General features: G+C 47.0%; 1 long non-coding RNA gene across 1 annotated transcript in view; it reads right to left on the reverse strand.

The window, feature by feature from the left end:
• Positions 1–27,186, reverse strand: part of LOC142589519 (uncharacterized) — a 580,475-nt gene that overhangs the window by 344,312 nt on the left and 208,977 nt on the right. Inside the window, exon 3 of the long non-coding RNA XR_012829879.1 lies at positions 1,110–1,200. This is a non-coding gene — a long non-coding RNA (uncharacterized LOC142589519). The remainder of the gene's footprint in view (positions 1–1,109; positions 1,201–27,186) is intronic.

Raw genomic sequence — 27,186 nt, forward strand, 5'->3', positions numbered from 1 at the left:
TACAACTGCGATTTCTTAACCTTCTAATGCTTAGAGAAGCCTGCCTCCATGGACAGTATTAATTGTGGCGGCCTTGGACACCTACACTTTCAGAGGGAAGATAAAAAAAACGGCCGTGCCGTGGCTTAGCTTGGTTAAGCCAAGTGATTGCGAAGCAATAGTGACCGTAGAGCCCCTGGTGAGAGGAGCGGGAGTTAGGCCGCCGTTGGTGGCTACCGCCTCGCCTCGCGACGGCGTGAGATGGGGCCCCGTTTTTACACAGCTGGTGTGACGTCACTCTAGGTCACGTGGTGTGACGTCACGCAGCGAGGTCACGCTAAAGGTCAATGGTGCCTACCACCGCCTCGCCACGGAACGGGCTGAAGTGCGACCTAAAGTATTATTGCTTCGCAATAAAATTCGAAGACACCTAAGCACTTCTTACGAGTTGTGAATCGGAAATCAAAAATGTCCAACTGAACGGCGCTGAGCGGTCCAAGTTTTGCGCTGCGAGTAATACTTTCGAGTGCTGCTGCGGGGTATGTTATCGAGTTTTGCGATTAGATCGGTGCGGGTTATTTTTTTTTCTTTTGTACCTGCCGCGTTAGCATGTTGGCTATAGACCGGAATGACTTGGAGAATATTGCTGAGAAACCAGGGACGTCACATATGCCCCCGACTTAAAGACCGAGGAAGCAGCACCACGCACCAACGAGGCATCAACGCGACGCCCCATGGCATCGCGTTGCCGTGTCTGCTGCGTCGATGCGCGAAATCTGACGTGGCGTCGCGGCGAAGCCCTGTCCCCTCACGGAACACTTGGCGTGCCAGCGCTGCAGCATCATGCCCTGCAGCGCTGGAGCATGACCCGCTTTATAGATGACTTTTTAAAGGAAGAATACATCCTACCACCTTTTCAGCATGGATTCAGGAAGGGCATGTCGACCACTACTCAACTAGTTACGACGGTTCACGACTTTCTCAGCGTACTGGATAACTCGGGACAGATCGATGTTCTTTTTCTGGATATGGCGAAAGCTTTTGACAAGGTACCGCATTCAGAGCTTCTTTATAAATTGCAGTTGATTGGTCTTCCGCTTTATCTTGTAGAATGGACGGAGCACACTTACGTGGTAGAACGCAGTCTGTTGATGTGAATGGCGCCCTTTCTGAATCGTTTGATGTTACTTCCGGTGTTACTCCTGCTTGGGTCAATCTGGCCTGCAGTATTGTGAAATAAATGAATAAATAAAATAAATAAATGTCATCATTTATTGTCCCTTAAAGACCCCTTTCAGGGTATTACATAAGGGGGGGGGGGGGGCAAATGCATCAATAAACACTATGGCCGTAATGATACAATGATTAACTCAGTTATACAATGATAATTATAACAGTACAACTGGTAGCACAACCGCAGTATAACAGAGCAGTACAAAAGGTAGACGTTAGAGCAACAACGGAGTGGTGGTAGGTTAAGGGTTAAAAATACATGACAGTAGGTGCCTAAATTTATACGAATCACATTCATTTACTATGTACTCGGGTAGCGCATTCTATGCTTCAAAAGCAGTAGGCAAAGATACGCTGAAGGCATTAGAGGTACCATGCGAGCGTTGCTGGCTCAGGTTGTAGAACCTGCAGACTCAGGCTGTGTTCCGTCTCGCCCGCTCTGCTCCGTCAAGGTCCGAGCCAGCAAGCGCACCGAGCGCACGAGCGCTCCTCGTCACGTTACGTCACGAGCACCCCTCGTGCCCTCGTGACGTGGCGTCGCAGCCAATGGGATTTTGGATGCAGTTTCATTGCGCTTTTGCTTAATGGGCCATTTGATGCTTTCACATCAAAATGGAGTGTCATCTTCTGCCGAGAACAATGCGTTGTATGAGGCTTGAACATAGTATTGTGGTGTACCTAAATGTAAAAAAGAAAGAGAAAGCGGAGAGCGACTACTTACCCCGAAAGAAAAAGATAGCCGATGTAGAATCAGAGAGCAAAAACAAAAGTAAAAACAGAAACGGCGACGTAAAAGGAATTCACATTGCAGCGGTTCATGATTGGCTTTCACCTCGTGCACTGACTCTGCTTCTTTTGCTTTTCCTGCCCAAGCTGTGAACACTAGCGGGAGATCAAGGGATTGCTTAGAGATGACGTCACAATCGCTTTGGGGATCGTAGGGAAGCTACGTGTTCACACCAGCGTGTAGGCGAAAGGGGGGGGGGGGCTCAGGAACTTTTGGCGGTGACATTACCATTTATATTTGAAGCGAGCCATCATCCTTGATCCCCTTAGCGGGGAGGCCCATTTCTTACTCGGCGAGACGTTGACGTAGAGACGGGGTCGCGTTTCGCAAAGGACAATAAGTAACGTGAACAAATGTGAGCAGTACAGACAGTAGAGGGAACGGCAGCAAAATAGAGTTATACGTACAGAAACGTGGCACAGCGCTACTTTAGAAAGGCGGAAGAAGCGGCGATTATTACGCTACAGGGGTTGGGGTGGCACTTTAACGCGGGTACAGAGGAGCGCTGTTTTTCATAAAGAAAGCGCGTGTGCAGCATTCTCTTACTCCCTCAAACCATGCGGCATACTATGTGAGCTTAAGATTCCTAGCTGTTCGACATTTCAGAAAGATTGTATCAATGGCAAACTATGGAGGCACCTAAGCAATTCTATAGCTTAAGATTCCTAGCTGTTCGACATTTCAAAAGCACTGATCGTATCAGTGGTAAACTATGGGGCCATCTAAGCAATTCTATTTATATGTAAAGGCGAGAGTATTATTTGTCTCTGAGTTATTTCTTGCGGCGAAATGCTGCTGAGTTTATTGTTGTTGCTTTATGTTTTCGAGTGTAATATGTCGCTGCTTATCAGGTCGCAAGAAAGCAAGACGACAAACCAGCCATATTCAGATCTCTCAGCTGAGTTTATTTGCGCAGTTCTCATTAAAGTAGTGTTTCGCGCACATTTTGTTGAGTGTTCTTTCTCGATGCAGCTATTTTTCAGCCCGATGACACCACTTTGCAGTGCGATGACAGTACTTTTTCGAGCGGCACTATGGTGTTGACATTACATTTCTTCATTGGGTTCGTAGGCGAACTCCCCCTCATACTCTGGGGGGATGTCGTAGTGGTCATCGGACGGGTACCTGATGCGCGTTGGAGCCTATTCACCGCCCATGGGCTCCGGGAACGGCGTCTGCGGGACCTCGACATCATGAAAGGCAAAGCGAGAGGCTGCAGCTTGCCGTGCTCGCTCTGCAGCCGCTCGTTTTGCCACCTATAGTGAATCACCCGACAGGCTGACCCCAACAACGTGCACAGGCTCGAATATATTTACGCGAAAGCGTTAAGGGCCCCATGTCGCAAAAAATCCGTGGCCGGCGTCGGACGTCGCTTGGCAAAAATATCATTCCGAGCCCCAACCACGCAGGCCCTCTGCGTGGCGCAGAGGCGGTATTGAACTAATTGAATTCCTCAAAGTAAAATACGCCAGAAAAATCGTAAGGTACGACCTAAACAACACCTACAGACATGATAGAGTTGGAGTTTGAGTATACCAGAAAACATATAGGAAGGAGCAAAGACAGGTTAACTCGAGAAATCATTGAAGCTGAAAAGATAAACAGAGCAGGACGCACATGTCTGAGCGCACCTTCTATTTCCCTCTGCGATAAAGACCTAGCGTTTCTGAGACGTTGATACCGGTTGTATAAGCGATAGGTCCTGCTTCGGACGTATAAAAGGGATGTATCTGAAAAATAAAATTTGCTGGACGTTAGCGCTAGTACTGTTCGTGTGTGTCTGAATTTTAATCCCCCGTCCTCTGCGCACTATTCACTGCTATAGAAAAGTGATGTCATGTCCTTTTTCTGCTATTTGGTGATGTAGCTGCCTGATTTCCAGCACAAGTTGGTCTTACGGTCTACGACGTAGAGCGGATAGGAGACAATGCAGGGCTGCCTTCGAATCAGTAAATATGCTCCAGCTTCGTGGTAGATCTTCATGAATCATATGAAGTGCGCTGAGAAGTGCAGCAAGCTCCGCAGCATTCGACATTGTGTGGTGAGAGGCTTTAAACTGAATTGCCACGGATTTTTTGGCGATGATCACAGCTCCTGTAGATCCGTGGACAGTTGTCGAGCCTTCAGTGTAAATGTGAAGATGGTCCTTGCATGTCTCGTGCAGCACGAGTAGAGATATCTGCTGCAGAGCTGGTGACGAGGGTCCTGCTTTCGTTCGAATTCCTGATAGCGAGAGTCGAATTTGTGGGCGAGCCGAAAAAGCTAAGGAGCAGATAGCAGCCTCTCGGCAGGAGTATAATCTCGAGGGAGGCAGTCACGGTACGTCGATATCTCCTGGAAAAAGTAGGCACTGGGCTAGTCTCTCGGCAGTGGCGAGGTAGCGGAAAGGGGCTCGGGTAATGTGCCTGATGTGTGCTCTGGGTGCTTCCGATGTCATATGAGTTGTGACTGGATAATCTTGAGCTATCACAGTTGTTTCTCATGTCGTCGTGCAGCGCGGCAGTCCAACACAAACACCGAGTGCCTGCACCTGAGCCCACACGATTGTATGGATGTTACTTCTGCAAGTATTGCTCAGTACAGGTAAGCAGTACCTCAGATACCGGAGAAACAGCGCCATGTTGAGATGTAACTTTGCATGTACTGGCATACCCCGCGTTTTCCCTCCAAGGAATTTGAAAACGTGTGAAATGGCCGTTACACGTTTCTTCAGGTAGGCCACGTAGGGGCTCCAGCCAAGGCCTCGATGAATGATCACCCCTAATAATCTGTGCCTCCTGGAGCAACACAGGTTTTGCCCATTGATAAATATGGCATAGGACATCATTAGCTTCCACGTAAACGCGACCAGCGCACATTCTCAGGGGAAATCTGGAAGCCCTGTTCGCTATGATGCACCGATATCTAAGTCGCGGCTGTTTTAAGCCTCGCGCGCACCTGAGGACGAGCTACACCTGACGTCCACACGCAGATGTCATCGGCGTACATTGATATCTGGACAGCACTAGGTATGCGTTCCATGAGACCGACAAGAACAAGGTTAAATAGTGTGAGGCTCAAGACGCCACCTCGGGGGACACCACGGTGTGTGTAGACGTCAGACCGTCATCGGTCTGCGCACCCGCACGCACGCACAGCCAACCGATTCAAGAAGCATCAAGTATGGCGTCATGAGCAACATTGTCAGAAGCTCCTTTTACGTCCAGAAGCAATATCGACCTGTAATCCTTTACATCTCTTTTGATGCTGAACGTAATTGGCTAGATCGATGTAATTATCAATGGAGCAGCGGAGACGTCGAAAACCGGCCACACTGCTTGGATAAACTTTGTAGCGTTCCAGGTACCACTCCACTCTGGCAAGGATCATGCGTACGCAACTGGTCAGCGCGATTGGGCGTTGTGACGTGAGCTCTAGTGGTGATTTGCAAAGTTTGAGGAGTGACACCAGACGGCTTGTCTTCCACTCTTGAGAAACGTTTCCATTCCGCCAGGGTTCATTGAATATATCCAGCAACGCATTTCGTGCTCACTCACCCAGGTGGCACAATATGCGCTACGATATGCCATCTGGTCCAGGCGACGACGACCGTTTACACCAAGTAAGAGCCGCATCGAGCTCCTCGGTAGTGCACAGCAGGTCCATACGCGAGTCCTATGAACGCACCATGATGCTATCCACATCAAAAGAGTCTGTGTACTGTGTACGATCCTCCTGCAGAAATCTTCGGCTACCTCGATGTCCTATGGATGTTGGAAATGCGCGAGGGTCTTGAATGACACGCGTTGTTCGGGAAATACACATAGGCCTCGCACGGTTCTTCATATATGAGAAAGAGGTTTTCGGGGGTCTAGGGATTCACAATATTTCGCCCACCGTTGAGACTCTCGTTTCCCTTCTGGCCTTCAGGAAGCGATGAAGGAAGCAACATAGAAGGCGATGAGCACATTGGTATGCTCTCCAATCTTCCCAGAATCCGACGTGGAGTTGCAGCAATTTGGTGTCATTTGTCGGCATGTGAAGCGAGCACACCGACACGCACAAAGTCCATCCATTATCTAAGAATAGCCAGACGCACACAAAAGAAGATCCAGCAACGAATGGACAAACTGGAGTCCTCATTGAAATGCGGCCACCGTGGCCGGGATTTGATCCAGCGACCAACGCTAGGCCCTAAGTAGACGGCTTATTACACACGGATATGAGTTATTTCAGAAAGACTTTGCATTCGAATGGAAAATGATGTGATGTCAACGTCGCACTGGCGACGGCTCACAGCAATAGAAAGCATTACCTGAGGCCATGTTTTTGTTTTACTGCTGTTGGTAAAAGTACCAGTGACGTCATGGTCACCATTTTTGGACAGGATGCACATGCACAAGAGCATGAGGTAAGGCCCATTGACAGAAAGAGAAGCACCCCGGCAACAGCCGCCGCATTGTTCTTGTGGTTTTCACAGCAAGTTCTGGCTCTTGTTTCGGCATGCTTATAATCGGCAGTGGAAAGCTTCACGTGATGCCCGCTCTCTTCACCGAAGTAATGTAGAAGAACGGTTAAGAGAGTGCACGATCCTATTGATTCTGAAGCCCGCAAGAGATGCTATTCTCAATTTTAGCATTTAGACTGCATTGCTGGTCCTCGTAGCTGCATCGGCTACAATGACAACGTGACCAAGACATGAGAACCCGCCATAGGTCATTTCTCGCAGCACTTGCATGAACATGAATTAATATTTCTGAGTAAAGGACTTGAGATACTGCAGTCCGAACTGAACCAAACGTAAAAGTTTGGGTGAGGTTGTGATTCATACTTACTGAGGAAGCAACGCGTACAAGCACGACAACCAAAAGGAAGAAGAGAGAAAAGAGCTGTAGAAGAATGACAGCTTGGGCGAGTTGATGACTTTCTATATTACTTAAAAACAGCGTTATCGGCACACGACAAAGAACTAGAAGTGTGTGTACGCATTCTCGTTCTTTTTCCTGTGTCGGCATTGCTCTTAACCAATACAGAAAAAGAAGTTGAAGGACACTTGCACGGGCGCTCACTTTCATCTCCTTCACGGACATCATCTTACTGTATCAGCATGGCCACATGCTTTCGGTTGCCAGAGCCCGAGTGCCCGGGATTTATTGAGCAGGTATTTTACGCAGTAAAATGGGACGACGCCCCTCAGATGATCATGCTACGATATACAGAGAAGTGGGAATACGCTCCCTCAGCTTATCATGCATAGCACACGTGCCAGACGCGACTCCATGCATCATATTTCGTTACGAGAAAGAAAATAAAATAAACAGCGCAATCATTTACAGATGTGGTATAGCGATGATTCCGAGGTTACACACTTGCAACGAAAATAAAGCATATAAATATTGACACAGCGTGTTCAGGAAATCTCTTCGAAGTTCTGATCATACTGCAGTCGTCGGGGTGGTCTTGCTTGCCTCAGGGACCTCCTCGGTGCTGGTGTAGGCGGCGATCTGTCCGCAGTTGCCGTAACAATGGCTGGCATTGGCGGCGCACTTTGGAACATGTCCGCGGCTGTCGTAACACCATTACTCGGCGCTGCATCGTCGGTGCGATGAGCAAATGCCGAGCACTCGAGTTACGCGCCGCTGCCGTTGGGAATGAAGTCACGTTGGAAGGCCTCCCCGGTCGGTAGTAAGTGTGTGCGATTGCGCCGAAAGGACCGCCCCTCCGGCGTGATGCCATGGTACGGCCTGGGGTACGTCGACGGTTTCAGAACGTCTGCTTTCGTGGCCTACGTATCGGTCTGAACTCGCACGACATCGCCTTCGTGGAGCGGTGCTAGTGGCTGCGTGGAGGTTTGAAGCTGGCGGTGCTTGACAACTTGGTGGGCTGGTCCACATTCGTAGTTGGCGGCCTTGGAGGATCTCTGCTGGCGGCCGGCCACACTCCAAAGGAGAAGTCCTGTAAGCCAGAAGTGCCAACCAAAAATCCTGTTTAGCTTCGGACGTTTTCCTTAGGAGTCTCTTCACCACATGTATCCCCTTTTGCGATAACCCATCGGAACGTGGGAATCCCGGACTTGAGGTAATGTGCTTGCAGTCGTAAGTGCGCGAAAACGTGGCAAATTCTCTGCTAGAAAATTGGGGACCATCGTCCGAAAGAACCTCTATTGGAATGCCATAGCGGGAAAATATAGCACTAGTCGCTTCAATAACGGTCGTGGCTGTAGTATCTCGGAGGCATTCTACTTCTGGGAAGTTAGACAAGGCGTCACCGACGCACAGGTAGGACTTCCCGCCGTAGTGGAATATGTAGATTCCTACGCGATACCAAGGCTGTTCCAGAACGGGACGCATCATAAGTGGTTCCTTCTGCTGGTTATACGCATACATTTTGCATGCAGCGCACCTCTGAGCGAACACCTCAATTTCCGAGTTCATGCCAGGCGAGAAGACGAGACGACGAGCTCTAGCTTTACATTTGCCGCTTCCTAGATGACCCTCGCGAATCCTGTGCAAAGTCTCTCGCCTCATACTGCTAGGAATTAGTACCTCGCACGCCTTGAATAGGACACCTTTAATAACTTCGAGCAATTCGCCGTCGTGCGGAGCGAAGATATAGACGCACGAAGTCCAATTACGATTTGAGATTGGCTAGACGAACACAATAGAAAATACAGCGTCACATGAACAAGCTGGCTTCGCGACAATGGGTATCCTTTTGCGAGTCCCTGGATCCGTGAAAACCTTTGTCGCTAATATGGAGGACTGTTCGTGGCCTTCGCACAGCCTTTCGTCAGCGCCACCCGTTTAAATCTCTGGCCCTCTATCTACAATGTAGAGATATTGACGTCGCTGAATCTTTCTGCAGAAAGATTGCTGGCGAAGCGAATTCCGATGGAACGGGTACGGGAACGCTCGATCACCCACTGTTCTCACGCGATCCCGGCATGGAATGCCCTTTTTCTATGGAAGAACTAGAAGCTGTGCTGGCTTTGTGCAGGCGTTCTTCAGCGCCAGGACCTGACGGCATTACATACCGTGACCTGTGTAACCTAGGAGACCAAGCTCAGAAGGCACTCTTGCTCCTGTACAACGACTCCTGGCAGACGGGTACGGTTCCGCAAGAATGGAAGTCAACTCGCCTCATTCTACTTCTCAAAGCTGGCAAGTCGCCTTTGGACATTTCCTCATACCGTCCGATCGCACATGCCAGCTGTGTCGGAAAAACAATGGAAAGAATGATTTTAACACGTCTGGAATGGTACTTAGAGTACTATGAAATCTACCCAGATGCTATGGCCGGATTCAGACGTGGCCGTTCGTCAACAGACAACGTTGTTGACTTGATAACGTTTTCGCAACACCAAAAGGCCTGTAAGCGACTATCTGCTGCTCTATTTCTAGACGTTAAAGGGGCTTATGATAATGTCACCCATGAAGCCATCCTTAGCACGTTAGAAGCTGTCGTACTTGGTGGTAAGATATATATGTGGGTGTGCAGCTACTTACCGAGGAGATCATTCTACGTGCACACAGAAATGGCCCGACATCCGAGCATTACGGTAGCCGAGGAGTCCCTCAAGGCGGAGTGCTTAGACCGACTCTTCAATCTCACCCTCTGTGGATTAGTTGACAACCTGCCAAGCACCGTACGACTTTCCATCTATTCGGACGACATCTGCATTTGGGCATCAGGTGTGACACTTCAGCTTCGCGCTCGGCTTCAGAAGGCAGCCACAATGACATCTTGCTACCTTCGTGAACAAGGACTTGACACTTCATGCGGAAGTGCGCAATGGTGGCATTCACGAGGAAGCGAATGTCTGCTTACGGCGTGTCTGTTAACGGACAACTTATACCATACAGCCGAAGTCACAGGTTCTTGGGAGTCGTAATTGACAGAGACCTGTCTTGGACTCCGCACGTCAATTACGTGAAAAAGCGGCTGACTGCTATCTGTCACCTGTTCAGGTTCCTTGCAGGAAAAAGTTGGGGAGTATCTATACACGGCTATGTTACAGCTGTACGTGGCGTTGATCGTTGGATTCCTGCGATACAGCCTTCCTGCAATATCCAACACCTGCAAGACTAACCTGCGTACGATTCAGAGTATTCAAGCCCAAGCCCTTAAGATAAGTCTTGGCTGACCGCGCAGAGCATCAACGGCTGAAACCATTGCCCTTGCGCAGGATTACCCAATCACGACGCACATTACCATTGAGACAATGCGTATGCATCTCAGGCATTATGCTAGGACCCCTTCCCATCACTTGGCGAGCCTCACTGCTGCAAGGCCCTGCTCGTCATTTAGCGGTATTGTCAGTGCACATCGTGCGTCGTTTACTTCAGGGTACGCACCTGCGGCCAAGCCAGCTTTTCCTCCATGGTGTTTGAGCCGTCCACAAGTACATATATTGATTCGAGGACTACAGAAGCAGACAGATATACCGGCACCTGCTCTAAAACAGCTGAGCTTACTTCTTTTGCACGACAGTACAGCAACCACGTGCACATCTATACCGATGGATCGACTACGTCGTGAAGTTCTGGTGGGTGGTGCCGTGGTTATACCAACGCGAGGAATGACACTGCGGTTCGAGACATCGCATGTCACGACCTCAACGGCGGCTGAACTAACGGCCCTGCGTCGAGCATTGGAATTAATTGATTCTGAAATACCTAGAAAATGGGCTGTGTTCTGTGATTCAAAACCGGCATTACAGATCACGCAGTCAGTTCTCCGACACGGTTGCCATGACCAATTGACATACGAAATCGCGAAGCTTTACCATCACGTCCAACAAAAAGGTCACGAGGTCGTTTTTCAATGGGTATCTGGCCATTGTGGAATCAGTGGCAATGATTCCGCCGATAACGTTGTTCGCACAGCACATCAAGAAGAGCACAGCGTTCCAATTCCGCTTTCGAGGGCAGACACTGCAAGGCAGCTTAGATACCTGGCACGCAGTCTCACACTGACCGAGTGGAACTCGCCAAACTTACGACTTGCACGACTGCATCGACTAAACCCCTCCCTGCAACTCCGACCTCCACTCGGACTTCCTCGACGTGAAGCTGCGCTTCTCTGTCGCCTTTGGTTAGGAGTTTCCTTCACAAAGGCATACTCTACATTAATTGGAGTGACTGACAAGGCAGCATGCGAGGTCTGTGGCACCGAAGAAAACATCGACCATCTGCTGTGCCGCTGTCCACGATACACCCCAGAGAGACAGGAACTCGGCCGCTTTCTGTGCAGGTGCTGCTGGAACACTGCCCCCATCGCCCGTCGGCCCATAAAGCGGTGAAGGCGCTTTTGTGCTTCTTAAGGACGGCGGGCTTGTGCGACCACCTGTGACTATTAATGCAATTTCTGCAAGATCACACACGTCAGCGAACTCACCTCAATTTCCTTCTTTCGTTTTCTCCGCCCTCTCCCTGTTATCTTTGTTTCCCCCTTTCCCATTCCCCCGGCGTAGGGTAGCCAACCGGGCGTTATTCTGGTTAACCTCTCTGCCTTCTACTTATCTCTTTCCCTCCTTACACCTTTAATATGAGATAGCTCAGATGAAAGTGATATCAATGGACCGTCTATTGGCTAATTTGTTATTAGGTTTTGCCATACCACTTTCAGATAACTATCCTTGGCCGTTTCTACAGCGAGACGCTTCCATACTTCGTCGCTGATGAGTGAAGATACCGAACTCGCTGCGTGCACTTCTACGTCAGCGGTGCCAACCGTATCCGTGTCCAAATTGCTGGGTGCTCGAGACAGTATGTCCGCGAGCACGAGCTGTTTTCCTGGAACGAATTGCAGGTCGAAGTCATATCTGAGCAATCGCATAAAGAAACGTTGTAGCCTGGGTGGCATGTCACCGGTTGCTTTCTTACAGATAACAATCAAAGGGCGATGGTCGGTCTCTTTATTATTAATTAGTGTTTTATGGCGCAAGGGCTACAACGGCCAAAGAGCGCCAGCAACAATGTTTAGTAGTGCGGTAGATTGTTATAAACATGACAGCGGGTATAATGGGTTGCAATGCCTGTGATGTACTGTGGTGGCTGTATAGGCCTAGGAATTAAAAACATAAGGCTTGCATTTCTTGAGAGAATTTAGGATGATTATGTAGGATTTCGGGTAGCGTAGGTAAGATGAATTTAAAAGCGGTAAGATATATTCCTCAGAAAGTTCACATCATTAAGATAACTTAACAGCCGGTCGAGGGGGAACATCGGCTCAGCCGATAGGAAAAATGCAGGGTGCATAGGTAAATTGCTGCGGTAAAGTTCAGGAAAGTATATTTTTCGCGTGGCTTCCATGTCAGGGCATTGCATAAGAACATGTATTACCGTGAGTTGACTTTCACATCTAATGCAGACCGGTGGATCAGTACCGGTTAGCAAGTATGAGTGTGTTGCATGTGTGTGTCCTATCCTCAGTCTCGACATGATTACTTCCTCCTGTCTATGCCGGTATACAGGTGTTTTGGTAATGTAGGGATGGATGATGTGAAACTTGTTATTATTTCTTGTGTCCCAATCTTCTTGCCATGCGTGACGCAGTATTCCTCGAACGACAGGTTTCATATCTGTATATGGAACATAACTTACATCTATTTGGGGCCTTAGACCTGCTAAAGCCGCATTTGCGTCTGCCGCTTCATTACCAGGTATATATGGCCCGGTACGCAGCAGATTATAATATGTAGCCCTCTCTTGCAGGCTAAGGATAAGCTGCTAATGAGATTGTTTATCACCGGATTCTTTTTTTGCTTTTCTAGGTGTATCGACCGGACCACACTTAAGGCAGCTGTGTACATTATCGATTGATTGATCTGTTTTGTTGTTATTTCTTTAACTGCGAGGAGTATAGCATGAGCTTCAGCAGTGAATATACTTGTGTATTTGTTTAATCGTAAATGGGCTACAAAATCAAGACCAATTGCAGCACATGATGTTGTTTCAGCCGTTTTTGAAGCATCAGTGTAAAATACTGGACACTTGTACTTACTCTGTAGTGATAATAAGTGTTCCTTTGCAGCTTCTTCGGGTGTATGCTTTTTGCTTGTTTCTGTGAACGAGAAGTCACAATGTATGGTGACTGATTCCCATGATGCTACTAAATCGTTAGTGTTATGCAGGTGAACGTCCGACAGCAATATGTTGTTTTATTGACATAGCGATAGTGCTTTCAGTAGAAATGGGTTTGCTAATGTAGGCCGCTTTGCAAAGAGGGTTTGCGTTTCTGTGCTCTTCATCATTTTGTAACACGGGTGTTCTCGGTTGGAACTAATCTTAAGTACGTACATAAAACTACAATACTTACGTTGTCGATCTAGGTTCCACTGATTAGCTTCTACGTGCAAACTTGCAACAGGGCTAGTACGGAATGCACCTAGGGCTAGTCGCATGCCAAGGTTATGTACAGGACCCAGAATTTTTAAGACAGAACGTGAAGCTGATCGGTAAACGATGTTCCCGTAATCGATACGTGTTCTAATCAAACTGTTAGAGCGAGAGCAAGCATTTCTTATCAGTTCCCCACGACTGGTGCGAAATAATTTTAAGGATGTTAATAGTTTTTAAACATTTCATCTTTATGTTTTTTATATGTTGTACAAACGAAAGCTTATCATCCAATATAACGCCAAGAAATTTCTGCTCCTTTTTAGCACTAAGCACATATCCGTTCATCGTAATATTCGGCTCAGGATGCATGCCTCTTTTCCGAGAAAATAACAAGCATGTCGTCTTTTCTTCGTTAAAGCGAAAGCCATTCTTGTCAGCCCATTTTGAAAGCCTGTTCACTCTCAGCTGAATCTGACTCTCGCATATGGACAGATTGCATGATTTAAAACTTATCTATATATCATCTACATAGACTAAATAGGATATAAATGGTGGGATTGTTTTTTGTAGTGTGTTCATTTTAACTAAGAATAGTGTGCAGCTGAGCACTCCTCCATGTAGTACACCGTTTTCTTGCACAAAGACTCTCGACATTGCAGTTCCCACCCTTACTCTATACTTTTGTTCGGACAGGTAACTTCTTATTATGTTAAACATGTTGCCTGACACGCCATACGACGCGAGGTCTTGCAATATGCCGTACCTCCAGGTAGTGTCATAAGCCTTCTCGAGATAAAAAAATACTGATAGACAGTATTGCGTATGAACAAATGCGCCTCGTATATAGCTCTCCAGTAGGACTAGGCTGTCTGTTGTGCACCTTCCTGGTCTAAAACCGGCTTGGCGGGGATCCAGAATTCCATTGTATTCCAAAAAGTACATTAATCGGCGGTTTGTCATTTTTTAAAACACCTTACATACAAAGCTTGTTAGAGCGACACACATGAGCGGTCTTTTCCATGCTTTAATATTGGTACTACTATAGCTTCCTTCCAACAGGACGGCAATCGACCACTGCAGAAAATTTTATTGAACAGGTATAAGAGGCATTCAAGTGTTTCCTCGGGTAGGTGCTTGACATCTCATAATTAATACTGTCTAATCCTGGCGCAGAGTTTTCGCAGTTGCGCAAAGCTATTTTTAATTCTTGCATCGTGAATGGGCAATTGTACCCATCGCTATGGGATTTTCGGAAGAAGAAGGGTATTGACTCATCTAATTTTTTATATGTTAGGAATGCTTTTGTGTAATTCGCGCAACTAGATATGTGCTCAAAGTGTTCGCCCAAAGAATCTGCTTACCGTTCTAATGTAGTAGCACTGTCATTTACCACGGGCAAGGGTAGTGTGGTATTCCCTTTTAGCCTTCGAAACCTACTGTACACTTTCTGGCTATCTTTGTATGAGTTTATTGAGCCGATATAATTTCTCCAACTAGCTCTCTTGGCCTCCCAGCGAATACGTTTTCCATTTGCTTATGCACGTTTGAAATTTATAAGGTTTTCTTCTGTTGGATATTTGGAAAACGTACGCCATGCTTTGTTTTGTTCTTTTCGTGCTTGCTTGCACTCTTCATCCAACCAGGGCTTAGGATTCACTATTTTACCAGAGGTTTGTGGTATCGATTGTTTCGCGGCATGAATAATGTGTTCAGTTATATAGGCGGCCATTTCTTCAATGTCAAACTGCCTTACGGATTCAAGGGACATGCATGCGAGCTCTTTGAATTCTGCCCAGTTTGCAGGATTTAGCTTCCATTTTTTTGGATTTACAGGTGGGTCATACGTATGTATCGCCTCTAAGAGAACTGTAAAATGGTCGCTTCCAAAGGAGTTTGTGAGAGCTCTCCATTCAAACAATGGCAGAAGTGTTGCAGAACCAACCGCCAGATCTATTGAGGAGTAGGTGTTATGTGTAGTGCTATAATAAGTCGGGAACGTTTTGTTAAACAGGGATGCTGCAGAGCATAGAAGGAATTTTTCAATTACGCGGCCTCTTGCATTACAGCGTAAGTCCCCCCAGAGTCCACTATGAGCATTAAAATTACCAACCACAATATACGGCTCAGGAGGCTGGTCTATTAGTTTTTCAAACTCTGTAATGTCGAGCCGCTTGTCTGGTGGAATGTACAAAGAACATACAGTAATAAGCCTATTAAGCAGAATAGCTCGCACGGCTACTGCTTCATAAGGCATGTTAAGTTGGAGATTTTGGCATGCAACAGTCTTTGATACTATTATTGCCACGCCACCTGATGCAGCATGTCCATCATCACGGTCTTTCCTAAAAATTCCGAACTGAGAAAGTTCGAGTCACTTGATTTTAAGTGCGTCTCCTGAACACAGAACACTCTAGGCTTATACGTAGATAACAATTCTTTGACGTCATCTAGGTTATGCAAAAGCCTTCTGGCATTCCATTACAATATCTGAGCACCCATTATGACAAAGGTGTTTTTGGGATTGTTCTGTGTAGAGTTATGTTATTTTGGTTTTGGTGGAATTATTCGAGGTTTTTTTTTTCTTTTTTGCGTCCCTCAAGCAAGCTGCGCTTGTCTTTTGGTGCCGCTGATGTACTTGCGTCAACCTCCATCTCCTTCTCAGAGGCGGTGGAGGCGGTGTCACGAGGCTCTGCGAGACGTGTCTCGGGCCTCGGTTTTGCACAGTAATGCAGCCCTACGAGAGCAAGGTCTGCGTGTTGTTGGATTGGGCAGCACTGGGTGCTGCCTCTGTGGGGGCAGAAGAAGTCTCCCGTGTTTCACTGCGTGTGACCAGGGCGGGATCTTTAGGCCGTTGTGAGAGTGCCCCCTGCCTCGTCACAGCGGCAAAACATTCGTTGCGAGAAAATGTAAGTCGCCTTCGCGCTTCAGAGAATGTGATGTTTTCATTGATCTTAAGGGCAATAATTTCTTTCTCTTTTTTTCCAGATTGGGCATGATCGTGAGAATGCAGGATGATCCCCTTCACAGTTTGTGCAGTGTGATTCAGCATTACAGTTATCAGATGGATGATCGTTAGAACTGCATTTGGCACACGTTAACTTTCCTCTGCATGTCTGAGAGCTGTGCCCGAACCTATGGCATTTGAAATAACGTCTAGGATTGCAGATATAAGGCCTCACACGGGTTTTCACATAGCCTGCTTCGACTGAGTCTGGTAGTTTGCTGGAGCCGAATGTAAGGATTACATGTTTTGTGGCAATTTCGGTGTCATTCCGACGGATCATGATTCTTTGAACTTTGGTCACATTTTGTTCTGCAAATCCTTCAAGCAATTTTTCATCACTAAGGTCAAGCATGTCTTCATCAGTGATTACCACACGAACACTGTTCATCGAACGGTGCGCCGTGACAGTTTCTGCTATGTCACCGATGAATTTGAGGTCTGAAAGCTTTTTAAGTGGCTCTTTGTCTTTCAGTTCCAGAAGGATGTCGCCACTAGCCATTATGCAAAATAGAAGTGAGGCGTGCAGACAGGACACAGGAGTAGAGAAGTGGACAACACGAACGCCGTGTTGTTGAAGCTTCATTTCTAGTACTCTGAGCCCTTTTCCATGTTCCCCTACTTATCTGCACAATCCTGCTTCCGGCGTTCGTGTTGTCCACTTCTCTACTCCTGTGTCCTGTCTGCACGCCTCACTTCTATTTTGCATAATGAATCCTTACCAACTAGCTCAGCTTTCTGTCGTTCTATGCCACTAGCCATCCTTGTAGCCTTGAATCCTGGGCCTAATGTGTCTCTTAGGCACTTCGAAACTTTGAAGGGAGATAGTTTTCTGGCAGTTATATTGCCGTCACTGTGGATCACATGGTACTTTGCAAAGTTGTCGTAGCTCTTGAAGAAAAATCGAGTGGTTGCTTCGTTGCGCCTCCTTTTTAGAGGACGATCAGTTAGGGAAATGGAAGGAGTAGCCATAAAAAGCATTTGTCTTCGGCAGCAGCGCCAGCCGCCCACCACCGAACCCAATATGGGGACGCCACAAGGCTTGTATATCAAGACTTGCGCACACCAGCTGTACGCCACCACTATAACCGTACATGTTTTAACCAAGGCTGGTTAGCCACACAAGGTTAACCCTCGCCGCCAGGAAATTAGAGTGGAAAAAAAGATAAGGGAAGGAGTGGAGAGAAGGAAAGGTGCAGAAGAAAGATTATAGATGGAGAGGGGGACAGGAAAAGACGACTGCCGATTTCCCCCAGGTGGGTCAGTCCGGGGGTGCCGTCTATGTGAAGCAGAGGCCAAAGAGGCGTGTTGCCTCCGCCGGGAGGCCTTAAAGGTCCAAGCACCCAGCATCGGCTCAACCCCCAGAATCCCCCTTTCCCCAGACACGGCTAAGCCGCGCACGGCTACGCGCGGGAGGGTCCAACCCTCGTGTGCTCGGGTACGTGGTGTCGCAAGACACGAAACGCCTGCTTACGCAGACGCCCCGCAGGGGGCGCCTGCTTACATCATCTTCCCTACCTTGCAACTCGCCTACTTGCGGTTTTGATTTGCAACACATAGCGAAGTGGTTTCTTCCTTGGCATGCACGACATCTTCGTCCGTAAGCTGGGCATTTTCGTGGTGCATGCGCCCTTGCACAACTTTGACATTTGTAACTTTTGCGCTGCTTTACTTCCGAAGGACGACTCGTCCTGTGCATTGCGTCGACTTGCTTTTGATCTCGTATCCAAATTGCCTGGTTCGCTACCGCTACTTTAGCTGCCTTGCACTGTTCTTCGGCCTTTTGCAGCGTCAGCTGGTTGTTAGAAAGAAGCTTCTCTCGAACCTTTGCATCGTTTGTGCCAAAAGCAATTTGGTCTCTGATCATTGACTCTGCTTGCCCACGAAAGTTACACGCTCGTGCTTTCGTCTTCAGATCTCGCAAGAAATGCTCAAAAGGCTCACCGGGCTCTTGCATTCGGCTACGGAACAGGTAGCGCTGATGTACCTCATTGACTTGAGAAGCGAAGTATTCGTCGAACTTTTTGATTACTGCGTTGTAATCGTCCTTTGATTCGTCTTCCGTGAAGCTGAAGGTGTTGCAGGCTTCGATGGCTTCCTCTCCGGCGACGCTCAGTAGCAACGCAGTTTTTGTCGATGTTTCTCTTTTCTTACTCGCTGGTTCCGTTGCAGTCAGGAATAGTTGAAACCGCTGCTTGAACAGCCCCCAGTTCTTGCTTATGTCACCTTCAAACTGGAGCGGCTCCGGTGGCTTTATGAAATCCATGGTGGCAGCCTTCGAACGGCGACCTCGGCGACTGCTATCCTTCAGACGAGCGGATGTGGGCAGGGGCTAGATACTTCTGACACCATGTATCAGCATGGCCCCATGCTTTCGGTTGCCAGAGCACGAGTACCCGGGATTTATTGAGCAGATACTTTTTACTGTAAAATGGGGGTGACGCCCCTCAGATGATCATGCTACGATATACAGAGAAGTGAGACTACGCCCCCTAAGCTTATCATGTATAGCACACGTGCCTGACGCGATACGATAAGTATCTACGCAAGGCGACGTACCTCCTGTTGCAAGGTCGTCCCTTGTCGCCTCGCAGGCCGTCAAACTCTCCACCCCCAACGGCAAACGACGTCCCGTCTCACAGTTGGCTTAGCTGTGCATGTCCCTGTTCATCTTTCTCATGGGAAATCTAGGATGCAGACATAGACCGTGGGCATTTCTTCTTCCCATTTGTCATTCTCGGTTTGGCTTTCGCACTTGCGTTACGCTTTCTTTGGACCCTACTTTGTATCTTACACCGTAAAATGCGGCGCAAAGCTTAGTTCATGGCAAATTACTTTTGTCGGAAGAAGCGTGATGGCCGTGGCTAGGAGATGACGTTTTGCTCTTTACATTTACATTTTGACGTTCACACTTCACTCGGCAATTGAATTTAGGAAAAAGAAAGTGGGCCATAATAAAGAAGAGTTCCCGCAGAAGAGAAAGAAATTGTGTACAGGAAACTAGATAAAATATTTTCAGTGGAGGGGTCGTTGGAGTGATTAATTAAATGATTCATTGCGATAGCAGCTATACATGGGCACTACAAGCGAGTTTTTGCCGTCGTCGCCATCGGCGTCGCCGTGAGATTCCTTGGACATTTAGTGATATATATGCTACATGTCACGCCATGCTATATGACATGCGGTATATGCGGGTTATAATGAGACACCATTCTATCTCTAACGTTGCTCATACCACGTCTTACATTCTTGACAAAATTATTCCTCAAAATTTTGAGAACGGCAGCCCGCAAACAAATGTCAGGAAACAAAACACCGACAGCGCATGCCTTCTATCCAAAATATTTTCGAGCTTCAATATTAAAAGTCCGAAAAAATAACAGAGCTCAAATTTAAAAATGATATAACTTGATTGGCACGGCTGTGCATTACCTCCGGCATCGACCCAAAGAGATTTGGGACATACTCGATATGGAAAAGTGGTGGTAACGTAGCTAAGAAAGACGTTGGCTTTAATTAATAAACATAAATGAAATTGTCCGATGGCAGGATTCAAATAGAGGACCATTAGCACAACAGCTGGTTTTTACTTAGCTTACATTTACTGCAATTCATACTGCCACTACAGCTACGAGTTTTACACTTCGTGTAACATTCTAACATCTTCCTGTCGCATTCTTTGCTTCGCCCGTATGGCGAAACTGTGATATCTCTCATTTAGTCGGTTTTCTTGTCATCCTGTTTCCATCGGCAATGGGAAAACATTCGTATATTTATTAAATGAGATGCCGCGGTAATACGCACGCGAAGGACCGGCTTTCCAAATATGAAAACGACGTAAGGAATGACGCCGACTAATTAACAAAAGAACAAAAAAGAAAAAAGCGCAAGAGAACATTTCCTGCTATACAAATTTTCGGGAAACAAAACAAACGCCCAAAAGTATATTCAAGCGAGAAAGAAATGTCAAGAAGCAACACAAGTGAGTGAGTGAGTAAAGACTTTATTTGAAAACAAGGTATTGACGGATGACCTTGTTGTTAGGCAGCCACGAGCCCCTGGGCCCGGGCGGCTTTACTTTTACAAGCTTTCGTTTAACATCATAGGCCGCGTAGAAAAAAAATAGATTAATTCTACGCGCTGTCGGAACCGGTTTATATGAAGCTTTACATAAAATTTCAAAGGAAGGCCATTCTTGTTTAGCGGGCATTGTCAAGTAAGAAGTTCGACATATTTTCACCCCTAAAAGCCTCGCTCCACCTAAACTTGTTGCACTCCAACACCGCAGAACGGTCCAGCCAAAAGTAGAGCCTATCACACACACTATGAACTGAAGCGGGTTCATCCTGCTGAAATAATGTGTTTCGCTGAGTAGGTTTTGAATCCGTAAACGACATGAGTGCCACGTCATCACTACGAACCATGTGCGCTCACCCTCCAGCAACTGCGCACTAGCCTTAGAAGCCATTCGTTGGGCATAGACGCTGCCTGCGCAGCTTCGCGCTTCAGGAGGAAATGTTTGTAGCCTCCCTCGGTGCTCACTGCTACAAACTGAACCTGCTCGACCTCGTTAAGGAATGAGCACGCGCTCGCCCTCTGTTACCACGCTTCGCCTCGCATTGAAGTCATTCTTCTCCTCGACGCTTCTTCCAAGCCTGTGTCTCCACCGCACTTGGTGCACACTCCGGCCCTGTTTGGTCTTTATGCTCGCTCGTGTTCGCTCTTCGGGCCGGCAGGGTTGGCACTGTATACGGGACCAGCGCATCGCGAAATAGTGCAGCGTGCAGCCAGCGACTGCAAATGGGGTGGGGGGTTGGGAGGCAAATAAAGCCTCACTTTGTAATTGCGAGGAACCATCGGGTGACGATTGTTAAACAGGGACCCTGAAACGATTTTGACGATGTTGTAGAAACGTACCTAGTCGTTAGAGTAGATCGTTCTGCTCATTAATAGACGCATCTAAGTCCTCTGCGTAAAGCGTGAAATTTATTATAAGCTTTTAAAAATGTACATCGCAGCCGATCGCAGCACATCACTGAATTTTAAGCCGCCTCTACCCATTTGACGTCCTTTTCCCTAATGACGTTAGTAGGGCGAGCTGTCCGATTGGCTGCCCAGGGTGCGTCATGAATAATTTTTCCAACTTTATGGTGAACAAATGTTGCTCGTAATAGTTGGAATGTTAGTTAATTCGTTTCTATAAAAAGAAAGTAACAGAAAGAGAATGCAGAAGAAAAAATTTTCACTACACTTAAGCACTTCCAGCACTCAGCAAGCGTCGTCTGCGTGTGTTACAACGTGCTCCATTTTGATGGGAGCTCCGCGGCCAGATCCGGTCTCGGTCTTTTCGCGAGCACCAGGATTCGACTTTGTTGCGCTGTGGGCTGCAAACCTAGCGACTGGCAATATGTCAAGCTGCGACATCATGTCCCTCTGCAAGGCAGTAGGCGTGCAGATTGGCTGCAGCACGTCGTACTGTCGCTATCCGATCGACGTAAGGATTTGCGCGTTTGCTCACACGTGCGCTTTCATAACCTGCCGCTGAGTGGGTTTACGCCATCTACGGGACTGGCCCATCGTAAACCCGCAAACTGGAGAGAGAAAGCAGAGGAAGCTTCGGTTTTAAAGTCGGAGCAGTTAGACAAGAGAAATAAACTGGTTCCTTACGAACTTGCTGAGCTTTCTATCGTTCTAAAAATAAATCCGATTCACTGAAATGCTGCATTATATATAGCATAATGTCTACATGATTGGGCAACACAATATCTCCAAGAGCAAACGTAAAAGAAGACAGTGAAATAGACAGCACAATGATTAACTAAGTACGATAACAGCGGCTGCTTGGTCAAGCCAAAAGTAGCTAAGCTCACCAAAGGACTGAAAATAATTCATACCAAAACAAATGGGGCTTATCTCACAAATAAAGACGTAATACTGGATAACTGCACCACTGACAATACCGTAAGGATTTGGCGCAATAGTGTGCCTTTAAAGCCTTGTAACAATTATTTGCCTGTTCGACTTTTACGCCATCAAGCAGCAGTTGGCCAAATAAATATGCGCACAAGGAGACGTTACTGTTTCAGCAGAGTACTAAGTAGGGCTAGCTTGGTACATAGCTTAAGAATGGTGTGCGGCGCAAGTATCATTAGGATTGCAAGGATCGTTTCACTTTACCAGCATTTTTTTATCCTGTCGACAGTGAAATGCGGTGCCCTCAGTGATGATTGGGACCGCAGATTTCGTTGTTCGCAAGTATGTTTCGGGTGCTCCATCGCTGTGGCATGACTTGTCAAAATGTCTCATTAGGTGGTTTAGGCTGACTCGAAGAACCATGCAGAGCACGGTTGATGTAACACAAAAAGGCATTTAACCTAGCTTCAGCTGCGATAACTCGCGTATTAAAAAGAAACGTTCTCACGCAGAAACTGTTCTGGGGAGTTGTCTAAGTGTGCGTAATCATTGTTCCACTTTGTCATCTCCACGCAGCCCGGTATCATTACCAATGTTACGTAACTCGATCAGGCCGCTACTAACGACAGCGCAATGGCGACACGAACTGGTGCCAACCACGGCGCAAGGAGCACTGATGACGAAAGCAAAGTACGGCAGGTGGAGGTTCCAGGTGCGCCGAAGACGTTCCGATCATTATGAGCCGTTATCGCTCTTGAGCGTCTTATCCATCCGCGTCTAATCATTATTAACCACGACGAAACGTACTCCAGCGGTGGCTTCGTATGGCACCGCCGCGCGGGCCGCACCTTGAAAGCGACCTGCGATGTTGATGAAGAGTGCCGACTGCTCATAGCTTCGCGCGTTGTGTTCTGGCCACTTACTCAGGCCCAGGGGCGGATTACCCATGGTTCAAAAGGTTAAAATGAACCGGGCCCCCGGGCTTAGGGGACCCACCGAGGGCTGGACCACCGAGGCGAACATAATGCTTCGCCCAGCCGACCGATTTGCGCTGCAGTGTGTCCGAGAGCACATAGCACCTCTGCCGCGTTCAGTGATCCTGCCCTTACCGCCGCTGCTTCAACTGCCTGTGACGCTGTGATTCTACAGCGCAGTAATGTTTCAAGTCACCACCAGCGATCTTGTGAATGTTTTATAGGTTGCAGTATGTTAGTATCCCGCAAATAAGCCGTATATCACATATAATCGCTTCGCGGTTGTTCCGCAAGCTGCTTCCAAATGCGGTTGAGGTCGATAAGCTGACCGCGCTCCTCTTAGGAGAAGTTCACCTTCTTGTCTACAGCGAACAAAACACTCAAAACATATGAACTACAACCCAGTGAACGCATGCAGGGCGCACAAAAACAGTAGAGAAGAAGCGCGAACCAAGCCACACACGAGGTGCACAACCAACAAATAGGTGTAGACGGCAAAATATCGACAAATCAGCTTAACGGGTGTTCGTTGTGGCCAGACGAAAAACGATATGCCCACAACCGTTTGCAATATCTATAGCTTATACCGCAACATTACTTTGTAAAGCCTGTAGACATTTACGCACAGCGTTAGGTTAAGGTTACGTTCATTTATTTGTGCTTCAGTTAACAAAAAAATAATGAAAACTTTTTTAGGTTCGTCGCCATGCGCGCCGCTTAAAAAGAAAACTGACTTTCTTAAGTTCGCTCTAAGTGCAGTTACTGAAACCCATCGCGAATTATACTTTTCTTGCACTTTCATAAGTGAACTTTTCGTCAGGTTTAAGTTTAAGGCTCGTTCTTGAATACAGCGGTAAAAGAAACGGCAGCGCAATGGGTCCATCTCGCGCACTGCCCGTACCCACACAGGAGAACAAAATAGCAACACGCCAAACCTCATCTAGCGGCGCCACAGTGGACGCAGAAAGAGCGGAGCTGGCGCGAAGCTTTCCAGCTTTGTCCGCAGGATGACTAAATCTCGTGTGTGTGCGCGAGTAGTGCAACTTTCATGCTATGAACCATTCCCTGTTCTTTGTACTCGTCGTCTAGTTACTAGAGGACAAAGGGATAATCTGCTGACCTTAAAGGTAAGAGGTTCAAGAATTACATCTTATATGAGTATTGGAAACAGCTGGAAGAGCATTTATTATATTTGATGCCGAGTAATTGACGTGGGCACTTTAAGATAGCCTAAAAGCACAGTGTGCGCACTTCCCGTGAGAGTTGCAGAGCTGCTATTTTCGTTAATTTCTGAAGATTGAGGTCCTGCGAGACCCTTGGAAATATTAAAATATTATTCAGCGGATTATCACTTAGAGAGTTTTATTACCAATATATATTTACGCAACGACTGAGTTTGTGTGTTTGCTTTTGTGTTGCTTCCGTCCAGTGGCGTAGCTAGGTCGTCTGACATCAGTGGCCCATAGGTCTTCTGTCCCTCCCCCCAACTCCCCGCTTGTAGTCAGGAAGGCGAGGATACCGAAAATTTCCGAGAAGTAGGGGGGGGGGAGCGATGCTTCAGCACCAGCCCAACCGCCTTAGATTCCCTCTCCCCCCCTTTCGCTTTCGTTCCCAGAGATCACTAATGTAGCAGTTATACAGGCTGTTTTATTTTCTGCACCAAATAACAGAGGGCGCTACACTGATAACTTGTGATAGGCGTAGAACGACAGAAAGTTGAGCTAGTTGGGAAGGATTCATTACGCAAAAAAAGAGGTGAGGCGTGCAGACAGGAAACAAGAGTAGAGAAGTGGACAACACGACCGCCGACTATCAACTGAAGGGAGCACTAAGGCGAAAAAAGACGACACAAAACTCATCTGCGCAAGCTCAGGAATGGTATCACCACTTGTCAGTCGGGTACATGTGTCGGTCTACGTGAGAGATAACTGTTAAGGCACTTAATTTCTTCCTTATATAAAGTAATCGAAGGCTGACTCACGCACGCACTTGCACCTTTATAGATATGCCATGCCTCTACCATAAGACGCGTATCTTCATTCCTATGCCTGTACAATATCGCGCATTCATTTAACTCTGGCGTGCAGTTACAATCTTGGCAATGCAGGGAAAGATTAGAATGCGATACACCGGTTAACGACCTTTTATGCTCCATTAGCCTTTGACTGATACACCGCCCCGTGTGCTCTACGTAGAACTGGCCACAGCCAAGGGGAATTTTATAAACCACACCCATACGACAGTCAGTAAGCCTGTTGTTCTTATTGTACTTCACTGGACAAATATCTGTACTTTTTCTGCGTTTTACCTGCTCCTCTTTCCTCTGCACGCCAGCGCATATCTTACCTAGATCATGTCCGTCCCCCTCGAAACTGACTTCTTTAGGTGCTCAGCCACAGTGGCCACTGCTACACTAGGATAACCTGCTTCTAATAGGCGCGGGACCTGCGCATTAAAACTGGCCCTCATTTTGTGCATGCAGGATCTGGTGAGAGAAGACTTAAGGCACTACATGGCAATTCCGTTTTTTACTACTTTGGAATGCTTGGATTGAAAGTTTAGCAACGGCTTCGAAGATCTTGGGGAGTAGTGCCAACAAAAATGATTTTGTTCAAAGACCAAGGAAATGTGAAGAAACGGAATCACGCGTCGCTGAGGAAATTCCTTGGTAAACTTTAATCCTCTTCCATAAAGTTTAAATTGCTCACTTATTGAGGCAGCAGCGGAATCGAATTCTTCGCTATTGCAGAGGATCAGGTAATCAACGTAACGAAATATCTTGATAACGCTATCACTTAAGGCTTTCTCTAAGCAGTTGTCCACCTTACTCAGGTAAATGTTGCTAAGAATAAAGGCAACCTTTGAGCCAATACAAATGTCTAATTTCTGCAGAAAAACGCCATCTCTCCACCAATCAGCGTCGACTTCAACTACATTGAAAGAATTTCTAGAAAGGCTCCCGTGGAAACACCGCATCTGTCGATAAAAGCCGGCTCTTGCACTTGTTCTTTAATGCACTCATTTACGGAATTTAGCAACCCGTCATGCGGCAAGGAATAATACAGGTTTTCGATATCCATACTAAAAGCTGGACAATCACCAGGATTTTGCTCTCAAATACTGAACTAGTGCCTGAGAATTACGCAAGCAAAAGGGGTCTGAAAAAACTAGTGAAGCTAAGCAGTTCTGTAGGTAACTAGCGACACAGACCTGCCACGTCCCTTTCTCTGACACTATAGCACAAAAAGGAATTTCTTGCTTATGGGTCTTCGCTGAAAAAAACAGTTCTAAGGTGAGGGATTTTGCTTTCTTGACATTAGAAATTTGACATTTGAAATAACATTAGACATTCCTATGCCTGTACATATTGACAAATGTACTAATGGAACATTTGCTGTACTATTAAGGCCATTTGCCTGCTAAGTATAAAATGAAGTAACTATAGGTAGGTACAAAGCGGCAAAGTATCCTCATCTAGAAGGAAAGAAAATTGGCGTAATGATGATTGTGTGACGTACGTAAATGGGACAGATTTTCGCTGGAACACTGCAGGAAACGCTTTCGTGTTAAAATGTGACAATTTCACCCGAAGAGCAAAGCACTGAGCTGCTCGGGCGTTGTTCTAACTATATTGTTTGCTGATAACTATCTAACTATAATGTTTGCTGATGATTGTGCTATTTTTAAGAAAATATCCTCCCCAAATGATCGTTTCTTGTTGCAAAAGACTCTTTTGACAATCGATGATTGGTGTATGCGTTGGGGTATGCCGCTGAATTCGGAGGAAACTGTACTTTTACGTGTCACAAAGAAAAAATGTCCTAGTTCTTTATCTTATCAGCTCCATAACCAGCCTGCATTAGAAGTTTCCAAATAGAAGTACTTAGCCGTGACTCTAACTAATAAGCTTGCTTGGTCGGAGCATATATTGGACATTTCTTCATCAGCCCTGCAGAAGCTGTGGTTCCTTAAAAGAAA

This window comes from Dermacentor variabilis, chromosome 8 (assembly GCF_050947875.1).
Source record: "Dermacentor variabilis isolate Ectoservices chromosome 8, ASM5094787v1, whole genome shotgun sequence".
NCBI classification, from domain to species: domain Eukaryota; kingdom Metazoa; phylum Arthropoda; class Arachnida; order Ixodida; family Ixodidae; genus Dermacentor; species Dermacentor variabilis.